This window comes from Wyeomyia smithii, chromosome 3, assembly GCF_029784165.1.
Source record: "Wyeomyia smithii strain HCP4-BCI-WySm-NY-G18 chromosome 3, ASM2978416v1, whole genome shotgun sequence".
NCBI lineage: Eukaryota > Metazoa > Arthropoda > Insecta > Diptera > Culicidae > Wyeomyia > Wyeomyia smithii.
Window position 1 is genome coordinate 242,411,862 of NC_073696.1, and position 13,070 is coordinate 242,424,931.

At 39.0% G+C, this 13,070-nt stretch overlaps 1 protein-coding gene across 1 annotated transcript in view; it reads right to left on the reverse strand.

Moving 5' to 3' along the window:
- The window catches only part of LOC129731986 (adhesion G protein-coupled receptor L1-like), a 178,686-nt gene that overhangs the window by 102,156 nt on the left and 63,460 nt on the right, over window positions 1-13,070 (reverse strand). The window lies entirely within an intron of this gene.

Here is a 13,070-nt window from a genome sequence, read left to right on the forward strand (position 1 = left end):
CCCCACTTGATGACAAGTTAGTGCGGTGTGCACCGAGGGGATCCGCAACCTTTGACTTACAACAGCAGAAGATGCACTGTGCCGGAAATGGTTCGCTTTTACCGGGTGGGTTTCTGGTTATAGTCTCTTTGATACTGCAGAGAAAATGTATGAATATTTATGGAAGAGGCCCGAGACAGTTGATGAGGCTAGGAGGAGGACGCTCTTGTAAGTTGGGTAAAATATTCTAAACCTATTCTATAACCAGATAAACTTCATACCGAAATCAAGTTATGCCCAGATGTTATCATCTCCAAGTTGGTACTGACTCTTTGTAAGTGATTAGTTTAAATTTTGAAATTATCTGAGCGTTTTACGCAACTATTTTCGTATGTCAAGCCTTCCGTTGACTACTGTAACAGCTTCTAGAAGTTGCACGATTCAGTACAGTCACCGACGAACTTCTGCTTTCTGTTGAACCAAAAGTTATGGTTTATCACTTCCAGCGCTTAGTTCACACCAACTGTCTTATTATTTATAGACTGCGAACAGTGCTCTCGCGTTATTGCACTCCATTCAGAGTTTCGCTTCCGCGTGAAAGTTGCACCATTAAGAGCCAAACCGCAGCACTGTTGCTGCTAACGAGCCAACTTTCACTTCTCCCATACAAAGTGCTCCAAACATAACGCCGTGGCTTGGTGATCCCGGAACGAAGCAATAAAGAGTCCTTTATGCCTTCGTCAATTGACCTGCGCCCGCTGCCAATAAATGTCCGCACTTAATCGATGGCCTAACGGTTGGCTACTTTGGAGCTCTGGAACTGATGGGTATGCCATTGGAGAGTGCAATTTTTCTCTTCCGTTTTGCTGCTTTTTTATGACCACTAAAAATATTATGTTGCTGAATAAATATTTGATCACACATGGATTTCGTTAATGTAAAAAAATAAATCTATTGTTTTAGAAAGAATTCAATTGAGTTCAGTTAAGAACCAGCTTTTAAAAGTTTTCTCCAACGAAACCAAAAATGAAAAAAAAAGAAATCTATCACGCTCAGGTTCCCCCGACCGGAAGCAAAAGCTATAAAATATTCAACACTTCGAAAAACTTTCCCCTGCAAATTGGGCTCGTAAAAATTGTGTCAGACGAAACTTTGAGTGCTCCATCACACTCCACGCGAAATGTGGATACAAGTGGCAAATTTACGTTGCCTCTCGACGCAAGTTATTCTCTGGTTGCACTCGCAAAATAGTCCTCCCTCCCCTTACATTGTGTAGCTCATCTTCTTTATAGCGGTGAATTCATAGCACAAGTGCCAAAGCGTTATTGCCTTTTAAGTCAATCAATGCGAACGGCTTCGAGTACCGGAAGTAAACGTTTCGAAAATTCTACGGCTGCGAAGCTTTTAAGACAAGCTGGGGAAGGCACAGCCCTTACCCCTTATCCCGACATAATAGCCGTCATCAGCTTGGTATCTACTCTGGAAAGAAGCAACGCGTAAGACAATGTCTCCACCGTTGTGCGGAAAAGGAATGTGCTTTCCTGTGACGAACAGCAGTAGAAACTGTCTTACACTTAAAAGTTGTCAAGTGAAAGCTCACAAACACCCACACCTTTCCACACAGGCTCAACTAGACACACATAGACCGTAGTTGACAGAACAAATGGATTTATCTTGTTGTTGTGGTTCCAAGCTATCTCTTTCTCTACATCAGCATCCATCCCGAGCAGCACAGGTTTTCCCGATTTTACACCCTTGCTTGCCGCATGCGACTCCTCCTGGGACGGGATCGTGCCTCATGTTGACAGCCCTCGCTCTCTGCCTGGATTTGTATTATCGAGTTCGACTGTGTGCAGTTAATCTGGTTCCTTTGCAGAAGACTTCATGCACTCTCTACTTGACGGGATGGCAAGCAACCACTTCAAGTCTACTCTCTCTTCCTTTTCCTTTGCAAGTACCATCTATTGTTACAAAAATGGGAGCTTTTGTCACAGGATCGGGGAATTCTTGTAGGTGGAAAATGAGTTATATGATGATAATTAAAATATTAGCAGATGTTTCTTCTTGAAATTGCTAGCAGTGTCGAAGGTCTGCAATTTTACATCCCCATCTAGAAGATTTTACATCCAGCATTCATTGCTTTGGACTTCGTTTGTTGGTACTCATTGTAGTTTTGTGTCTCGCTTTGCGAGCGTGACTATTTCGAAATTGGTTGAACCCAACCAAAGCGACGTCTCAATATAAAATATGAAATTGTTGACTTGAAAACGATGTTCATCTCTGACACCGGGAGTTATCGATATTTTTACTTTCGGAGTAGGGTTTTTTGTAGTTTCTTGTGATTTCGATAAATCAGTGTGAAAGCTATCTTTGTCTTTTGAAGCATTCAAAAGCATGGAGTAAGCTCTCAGTGAATCACAGCCTTTCTGAATTATTCATCTAATCTTGAGATTTCTTAAAAGAAGTTAGTCACTAAGAGCTTTCTGAGTGGGGCATCGTTATATGGAGAAAAACCTAACTGCACAAAAAATCAAGTTTTTTTTTGTTTTTCTCCGGGCCCTAAATTATTCAAAATTGATCGTAAGTCGATTGGTTTTGTCTCCGCGTTACGCATTCAAATGTGCATGATGATTTGTATGGGGAAACCTATTCCTTTTTCTTTTTCTTAAAACCGTCGAAAGCAAAAAAAAAGCTCTGGGGTTAACTTTCCTAAAAAAATTGTCTCCGTTTATCCAACCTGCCTTTTTCACAAAAAAATTATAACTTCAAGTTCGTTTAAAAAAAATATGAAACTCTTTTTATGATTGAAATATAGAGTTCAATGAGAACTTTTACTAGTTAAAATATTCTTTTTTTTTCAATTACAATGATTCGAAATTATTAGGAATTTTCTTACTATTGTTACTATTCACTGTTGTTCGTTTTTCTGTTTGTCTTGTGTAATCTTTGCTTAATTCTTGTTTTATTCATCATGTGCGCAACTAAGTTCCCACTGCCTGTTTTTTAAATGTGCATCCAAAGAGAACGTCAGACGGCACAATATCTTCTATTTGAGCGTTTTTTCGTAAGTTTTAACTTTTTTTGCAGTATGAGAGCGAGCGTTGGCATGCAGTGGGGTCTTTTTCGTGCCTCTGCTCATATTGTGGCCTTTGTTTTGCGCAGTGTTCAGCTTAATCGCATCAATTGAAGTCGAGTCCGTTTCCTAGTGATGGTTTAGTTCGGTTTGAATAGCTTATAATAAATAACACTGACCTGGTCACAGCAAATACCCAGCGTAACTTTTGCAGCGTGTAGATTCGACCTTGCTGACGGCGTAGAAGTATGACCGGGTAGCCGCCATAATTTTATTTTTCTTTGGGTTGCAGTAATGAGTCCACTTTTCATAAACCGTCTCGATGCGATGAAGGAAACTCTTCCTTTTTTGATCATTTGACAGTTGTCCAGAGGTGAAAAGGTGTGAAAAACGGTTCAACGTCCCTGAGCTTCAAATCGTAAGAAACCCAAGTTCTTTGTTTTTTAACCATTTCAGCATTTAGTTGCTTGGAAATGCTTCTAATACCGAAGGTATTTTGCCTTTCTTCGAGGACAGTCGTCAACCTGGAAATCATCGTCTTTAAAGTAATCCAATCGCTGTACGTTGTTTCACTTATAGCAGTATTTAATTTTTTTTAACTCTAGATGCGCTTGAACCGCCGTTTTCTTTGAATGTTATGGGATAATTTTCTCAGCAGTTATTGCTGTTGCCATTGTTGTTTCGGTCTTCCTATTTTCCTAATGTTTTTAGTTTTTTTGTTTGTCCGTCTCTTCCGTGTTTTATAGTCATAAATTTTTTTAATCTTCAATCTAAAATTCATTTACATTCTTGAAATCGCTTCCAGCTTATGTAGGGGCTCCTGGGGTAAAACGCACCAGTTAACGGAAGCAAAGTTAATTCTTGTTGAAGCTGAAAGACATTTGTTATTTACTGATCAAAATATCAAAAGCCTTATATATTTGTTCGCGCTCGCATCACATGCTAAAACATTTTAACTAGGAAATGCATAACACACAATTTTTATGAGTGAGCGTAATAATTTAGAAAAAATCACCAATCGAGGCAAAATGCTATCTGACTGGGGTGAAATGCACCCCATAAAAGGGACAGAATTTACTAAAATAGTGGAGCGCCACGGCTCATTTTCTCATCTGATAAGTAATAATGTTATTTTTTAGAATTCCATACACTCGAGCGTTGTTGTTTTTGGAAATACCGTTTTTGATTGCCTCTAGCCCTGATCTAGCTACTATTCAACGGTCCCTGACCGCCGATTGGACTTCCGGACTTTGCTGAAAATGAGATGAAGTGTAAGCAAAAAATTGTTTACAAAACGGACTTTTGCCTCATGCTACGAGAAGCGTATTTGTGAATGCTCATTGACACTTATCGGTATTTTATCAGAAATGTGTTGCTCCAAGTTTATTCGATGCAATAAAACTTTCAATTGGTAGTAAATAAAAATAGAAGAGCAAAAAAAACCTAATTCTAATAGACCGTACGTAAACTGTTTTTTGCATTCATATAGGGGAACTGCTCAATTATTCATCCCATTAAGCCGATATTCACGAAGAATGCGCGGATTAAACACCAAATTTTCACAAAATCATTGAACAAATAACCAAAATACGCTTACTTGCTCTTATGGAATCGTTTACCATTGTATATTGTTTAAACTTAGCTAGATTTATCCTGAATTTTGTAAAACAAACCATTTTTCACAACGCTTCCATATCCATCTCAAAACTTGAATCACTGCTCAATTATTCATCTCACGACGCCCCCATATTCAACACACTGTAATCATGAATGAATCACGTTATCGTGAATGAACGTAGCCGCAGCCCGTCGTAGTAGGTTACCTAGACATCCGCTGCAGTTGTTTATGTGCAAAATTGGTTACCTAGGTAATCACTATACTGCCGGTAACCGCAAGTCAGTCCCATCTGTAAAAATGTTAAAACGAGAAAACAGCATCGAAAGATATTTCATTCACGCTCAGTTATCACTTAATTAAGATGAATTATTTTGACAATATTCATTCTAAAATATAGTTTGCATACTAGCCTGCACTAATTACGTTGTAAAAACCATTGATATAATTGATTTTATGATAAAAACCTTGAGTGTGATTGACTTGCCGTTACATTCTACACCGAAGAGAAAAGTAACCGCAAGTCAGTCACATTGCCATGTTGAAACTATAGTGCGTGTTGACGTGTTGTTATTCGTTGCTGTGGAAAACTGTCAATCCTTCGCTGTTAGGAAGTGTATGTCCATGAGAACCTTTTGAGAAATGTCGACGTTGAAACATCTCATGATGTACGGAACCGATGAAAGCTTATCCGGTGAGGACTAGGATAAAGAAACTGAAGCCGGGACTGCAGTTGGTTCATCCGACAACAAATGTCAAGATGATCCAAATCCATTTGAGGTTCGAGCATCACCTTTGGAGATTTCTTGGAACGATTCCCTGGATTCTGATGGAAGTTTTTTCGATACTCAAGAACCAAGCGAACCAAAAAAATTGACTTGAATTCGTATTAGCAGGAAATTGCTCCACATAAATTCATCACCAATTCAAACTAAAAAATAATCCCAATTATTGATAACTATTACTAGATAACTTATTTTCATCTAAACGGTCGTATCGAACTCTTTTTTACTCCCCATTCATTTTTCTGTTGTATTATGCATGTTTTTTTTTTGTAAATCGGGACTGACTTTCGGTTATTTTTTTTCTGGGACTGACTTGCGGTTACTTTGCCTAATGTGACAATTCGACTTGGTATTGATTTCCACTTTTGTTGAACAAACCACTATTTTTTATCGGTACATCTGAAAATATACTCAAAGCTAGGCCAAAATACGATGCTAACTCAAAATTGACAAAATTACAGATGGGACTGACTTGCGGTTACCGGCAGTATAGTGCTGCATATTTATGTCAATTTGTCGGAATAATTCAACATTTTCAGTATGATTTTTTCGTATTAACAGAAACTGATTGGGCAACTTTTGATTTACTTCACCGCAGTGAAAACAGATGAAACTACATACAGTTGAAATTTGGGAATTGTAGAAATTCATCTCATATATTTCTGCTGATTCAAGCTTGTTTTAGGAAATTTGAGGTGAACATTTCAAAGATTGAAGTATTTTTAGTGTAGTGAGTGATTTTGTTTAGTGATTGAAATAAAAAGTGGACCGCTAGTGATGAAAAAAACTTTGGTTGGCTACTGAACGAGTCCCGTTGTAGCCGTATAGAACGATGCGCGGATTTTGTTTTCTGAGGTAGATGATTGAAATAAATGAGTTTTCGAGTGCAGATGCCCGACTATAATATCAAATTTAGTGCTTTTAAGTGAGTTTTTAAGGTTTATATCTTATAAGGAATCTAAAGTGAACTAAGAAGAATCCATTCCATGGATTAGCAGATTGGTTTAAGAAGAAAATATGCGTTTTTTCCTGTTTTCAATTGTTTTTTCATGTTGTATGAGATAAATATATGGGCTGAGATGAATAATGGTGCAGTTCCCCTACATTTTCTAACTTTGCAGTGTTGACAGGGTGACTATAGAAAACGTAGATTTAAATAATAGAATAATTATTTTGTTAATGACGTTTGCATCAAAAAAATGACTCGATCAAAATGATCAATTCCTCCTCGATTTTTGCAATAAAATTATTGGAGTAGATTTTACGCTTCAGAACAGCGGCTTTGGCATCCCCTTCTCGCTGATTATCTCCTCAGCAGCGCCTTCTTGGGGAACTTTGTTGTGTGAAATGAATTTGTATGGTGGAAGCAAAATATGTACGAAGCAGGGCTGTACTCTTTCGAAACATAACAATGAAACTGAATACTTCCCGCAGTTACTTCGGTTCGCACTAGTCAGCCTATAGGATAGAGAGAAGACGTAGAACTCACCGTTATGGTAACTGTCACACCAAAACGGCGGGTTACCCCGCCAAAATAAGCTTCGCGATGTTATTTTGCGTGACTTTTTCAATATTATATGTTTAGGGACCCAAACACATCTCACGTAACAGGAATGAAACCGTGTGGCAGTGAAGCGTATATCAAACATGTTTAAATTTGATATGTGTTAGAGTCACATTCCGATTCGGAACTTGACCTTCTGTTTACTATACACAGACTTCGCAGCCAACCGTTAAGTGTACAGGACAATTGCGGGGCTAGCGCTACGATCTTACTAACACTAACAGTCTCTCCCGAGTCAAGACTCGAACCTACGATGAATGACTTGTTAGGCCAGCATCGTACCTCGAGAGCTGGGATTCGAAAAACATTAACAATTCTTTTTTTTAAATTGTACTTGCATACAAGTTGTTCCGTAAACTAGCAAGTCCCTTTTTTCATCGCAACTTGATTGCAATACTTTGCGTCAAAACTTTCGAAACTTTAAAGGCCTTCCAGCCGTTTTGGTGTGAGCTTAATGGAAGTGAGTGTCATGGCGTCTCTCTTTTCTATAGGCTTTCTAGTTCGAACAGTTTCATTTTCAGTTGATTCCTCCCGGCTGCTGTCAGCGAATCACGATGGACATTTTCGCTGTCAAACAGGTGTCACGGGTTTTTCCCCGTCTGGTGTTTATCGGATCATTTCGAATGAAACTGATGACTGTTTCAATTGACGCAGAGAGTGACGGAGACAGGGACTCTTTCCTTTCTTCTAGCATCGCGTCGTTTGATGACAGTTTTCTAATACCGCAAGCCGCAGTTAGAAAGGCAGTTACTTTCAATAGTAACGTCAAGCAAGCTCCGATCAATAATTTGTAAGATTTTTGTTGTTGTTGGTCACTAGCGCCCCGTACCCACTTTGGGTCGTGAAACAGGTATTAGCGTCCTCCGTTGCATATCGTAACGATTTTCGTTTCTCACTGTTCCCTATCCAGCTTTCCACGAGCGGTAATGGCGGACAGTGCACGCATCCCATTTTGACGTTTTCTGGAGATCAGATAATTTTTAATCGCAGTAACGGAGTAGAAAGTATAACAACGTCGTAACGAAGCATAGCAACTTCACCAAGCATTTTGTTATTTAAATTTCGTCGTGCGCGCATGCGTCGTATGATCAAAAGAAACAATACTGTTTATCAAAGTTGCTATCCTACGTTGTAAATTTTTTATGTTTTTCATTCCGTCACTGCGATTGAAAATTACCCTACCTAGAGAAAACGTCAAAATGGGCTGCGTGCACTTTTCGCCATTACCGCTCGTGGAATGCTGGATATATTAGTGGAGTACTGTATGGAAGCCCCTAGCTCCGTCAGCGCTCATCGTCTTTTTCACTTGACAAACGTCAGGTGAAAGTGACGCTGTTAATCTCCGCTTTCAATTGAAAATCATTTCTTTTCCTTTCGAGCCTTTCAGCTGTCAGAATCAAAACAAGAGCATTCGAGTAGTTGTCATTTGATTCATAAAGTGCTCGAGAACGAAATAAATGTTCTTCTCAGTGATACCAAATGTGCAGATTCGTCTGCAAAACGCAGATTTTTGGAGTCCGTGTGCAGATATTTATCGATTTGCAGATATTTGCAGTTTTTCCACGGTTTCTGCAGATTTTTTTCAGAGTCTCCTTATATTTGCGCAGATGTTCTTAAAATGTGTGCAGATTTTTACACACTTTTGCCTGAGCGAGCGAATTTTTTTTCGGATCACGTATAGATTTTTTTCAGATTTCGAGCAGATTTTTCCGGTTTTTCGAGCAGTTGCAGACATTTTTCAAAAACATCTGGCATCTCTGGTTCTTCTGTTGTAAACGACGGGTCACAGCATCATTATAACCTGATAATTGTCAATTGAAAATAACTTTGTCAGACTCTGATACAAAGTTTCCTGCAAACCAGGGTGAGATAGGTCTCATCGTCCATCACCACCATCCCTCACCACGCCACGATTTGCCGGGAAAAGTTGATCATCTTATTCAGCCGTTGCTGCTGCATTAGTGTCTGATGCTCGGGAAGCAGTGGACGGGACTGCCGCTTCGTGACATGTATGTTCATGTTCGCCAGGTACTTTTTCACTATTTGGTCGGTTGACCCGACCTCCCGGACAAACGATGTAGCCACTTGTTCCTCTTTCTTCCTCTTCAGCATCCTTTGGAGCTTCTAGTTGCACAGGGTACTCGGTAGTCCAGAACCGGTTCCAGGTGCAGGTCACGAGAAAGGGTCCATATTTCCAAAAAAAACGCAAAAATAGGGTGTAAAGGGGTCAAATAGACCATTTCTCGTGCCTTGTCCAAAATGAAAACAGTACCAATCGATTTGTTGACCAATTTTACATTAAAATTGCTATATTTCAGGTTGTCAGCAAAGCGGTGATTATTTAGTGGAAATGTGGGTTCCGATTTTTCCACTAAATAATCGCCGCTAGACTGGTAGCCTCTGATATAGCATTTATTATGTAAAATTGATCAACAAATCGATTGGTGCTGGTTTCATCCTGTGCAAGGCACGGGAAATAGTCTATTTTGCCCCTTTCCGCCCTATTTTTGCTTATTTTTGGAAATATGTATAGACCTTTTCCCGTGTCCTGCACAGAATGAAAACGATCACCAACCGATTTTAGACCAATTTTACATAAGAAATGCTATATTTCAGGTTGCCAGCTCATGCGGCTTCAAATTAGTGGGAATTTGGGTTCATTTTTTTCCCAGTCGTTCGTTGAACGCTCACACTTCTTAACGGAGAAGCTTCAATGTTTTCACCATCACGATTAGAATTCGGCAGCTGTCAATTTTTTTCTGCATGGGTAGTATAGTCAGTGCGTGTGAAGAAAAACTCAAAGGAAATCGGCAATTTTCGTGCAGTTTTTTATTCAGTGTAAATCGGGAGTGCATATTGCCTGAATGGTGCTTATTTGATGAAAATATATGAATTTTGACAATATTACAGAAAGTTCATGTTGCAAAACGGGATTAGAAAAACAGTGGTTGCGAGCTCACATCACTCACTCTCAATACATGTTGCGTTCTAGTAGAGATGTGAGTGTGGGAGAATATTGAAGAAAAAGAATGGAGGAGAACAACGTAAAAGATTAAATGTTTTCTTGCTATCTATAGCGATACCGCCCGCATACCGTGCAGCGCGCGTGCTGTACAAACCGTTGGGTAGTACAATTAATGGTCAATTCGAGTCCAACTTTCGAATTGTCGTTTATCGCATGACATAAACAGAAGGATGCCAATGGAAATTGACTTCTCGAATTTCTTTCAACGGTAGATAGCAATTCTCGAATAAATCCCCATGAAAATTCCAGCCCAATCATTCAGTCTCCTCCTATCCAGAACCAAATACTCTAAGGTCTGTTTTTATGTGGTTTCTTACGCGTGTTTTTACGCGGAGTTCGGAAATTACGCGGTTTTTTCACGCGGATTTCGGAATTAGCCAGTTTCTTACGCAGATTTTTCAGAAAAGTCGTTTTTTACACGGTATGTTTTCAATGGTTTTTCATTTTAAATTGCTTATTTAGAGTGTCCGATGAGTTTACTTAATCCAATTAGTCAATATTCTCTGATTTGGCCTTACCTTTACATATTTTTCTTGATATTCAACTCGATTCGGAGGTGGAAATAACACAGCTATTGATTCTTTTTCGAAAAACGTTTTTGTACATGGATTTCGAAATTTACGCCGTTTTTTACGCACTACGTCTCTTGCGTAAAAAAAACGCTAGTGTATAGTCACCAAATTCCATTTCTACAGACAGACAGACATTCGAAGCAGCCTTCTGTTGCGTAGTCTGAAATAGTATATTTTCTTGCCGGAATAAACTGATGATGCTGATTCTAGGCACCTTGTTTCCCATGGGAAAAATAAAGACGCTCGCATGGTAGCGGAATAAGTGGATGACAAAACAAGAGTAGTGATAAGTTTTTTGGTAGCTATAGGTGACAGGTCATAGCTAGAGAATGACAGAGAAAAAATAATGTATCTCCGGTTTAAGTAGAATATGTTCATTAAAATAATTTAGTAGCAGACTTGATTCCGGGCAGTCGTGATTTTCTCTGCACGCACGAGGACTTGAAAATTAACATGGCCCGTGTAATCAGACTTCCGAAAGTCGTGCTTCAAGCCGTCAAAGTTAATTTTTTTTTGACCGATGAAAAAAAGTATGAAATTTCCGATATCGATTTTTTATGTCACATTTCTTCGAAATGCATGAATCGTCGAGATCTGATGCTGTCTCTACAAGAATGGAAACACGAAAAATATTTTAACAAATAAAACTTGAAGACTTTCCCAGGAAAATGCTTTTTTATGAAAATAATTCTCAAGACTACACCAGATCTCGGAGTTTTATGTGTTTTTAAGACAATTGTAGTAAAAAAAATCGATGTCGACAATTTCATACCGACAATTTCTGTGCATAATTTCATCGATTGAAAAAGTGAAACTTTGACCATTCGGTGGCTCCATAGACCATTGAGTTGAAATTTTGCCCTCTTTGACCATTGAGTTGAAAAAACCCTCTTTCGATATGAAAATGTATTTTGATGCAAAAGCTGAAAATAATTTTAAAAACACGATTAAAAAAATCTGTAATAAAAATGTAGCATATGTCAAACAAAATTTGTAAGAATCATTCTAACTAACTTTGATCTTTTTCTGCCGATGGTCAGTAAATATAGCAAATTTATTTACTGACTATCGGCAGAGTGTATAATCCATCACTTCAATATAAAAACAACGCGTTATTATTTTGGCTTCCCATACAATTACGAAATATTCACGTTCAACTCGTTGTATATAAATTTGCATGCGTATTCCGAAGTTGAACTATTCATTAGTTCATGAAAAGGTTTTCCTGTATTTTTTTCATTTCTGATATCGTTGCGTTATTGATATTATGGTAAAATAAAAAAAATCTATAATCAAACTGACAGCAATAAGCCTAATTATCACTACCATGATTACTCTGCAATCAAACCGTCAATCGCCGGAAATAGAATTATGGACTTCTGTTTGCTTTCGTTTCACCTTCCTCAATCGAATTTCCAGCGGTCAGCGGAAATCCAGTGATCAGTGTAAATGTCCAGCCCGTGTCACGTTAATCCAGATTTTGCATCCGATTATGCGAAGCCATGTTTAATCACTGGTGAATAGCATGAATGCCACAATGCGTGCACGAGTGCTTATATGTCTGTACGGTTGTACGGACAGGGCGTTTATGGGTGATGCCCCCATCATCGGTTTTACGCCACGGGCGCAAAACAAACAAATGACCTTCCACCCCACAACCGCCATGGGACTCGCTCGGAACTCGTGTTTCAACAGCGGATTGGGAATATCAGTGCCACGTGCTTGACGCTGATGATGGCATTTTGTACTGTACAACTTTTGCGTACGGATTGTGCGGAGATTGCCCATTTATGAAGCGTGAAAAAATATTTTGATTCAATTAAAATTAGTAGCGTAAATTTCTTCTTCGCTGCTGATTTCGCTGGTTCGGTACGAACTGACGGTACATAATTTGTTCTTCTCCCGTTTCGGTACATATCATCCCAACGACGGCGGTGGAACTGCCTTTTTCGGTTGCCGTTGTCGGCTTAGTTTAGCGTGAAATAAATTTGATACCTATTGATTATACAAATCTAGCCTGAACGGGAAGGAGCCGGAACGAGCCTGAGCGAACATCCTGCAATTCGACGCGTAGCCACCGGCGATGACTGCTGGATACCGTTCAAAATGAGTTAAATAAATCTACCAACAAACGAAAACTTTGAACCATAACTCAAATGTATATCCATTATGGAACTTCATCATGGACTCTGCTGTGATTGACGGATGCTCGACTGTTTAATTTACTTTTTGTTCGCGTCAGAACAGTCCGCACCGGGGTGATTTTGGAACTCCAACTCTCCCCCTTTCAGAGGCGAAAAACAGCAATACGACATTGTCGAATTTTCTTCCTCTACTTACAGATTTTTTAATTGAGAGAGAGTGTTTAAGTCAATTAATTCGTTATGAAATATTCGCAGCAAACCGACATAAATTCGCTTTTAGTAGAATGTAGACGGTAATTATAAAAGCTCAGGT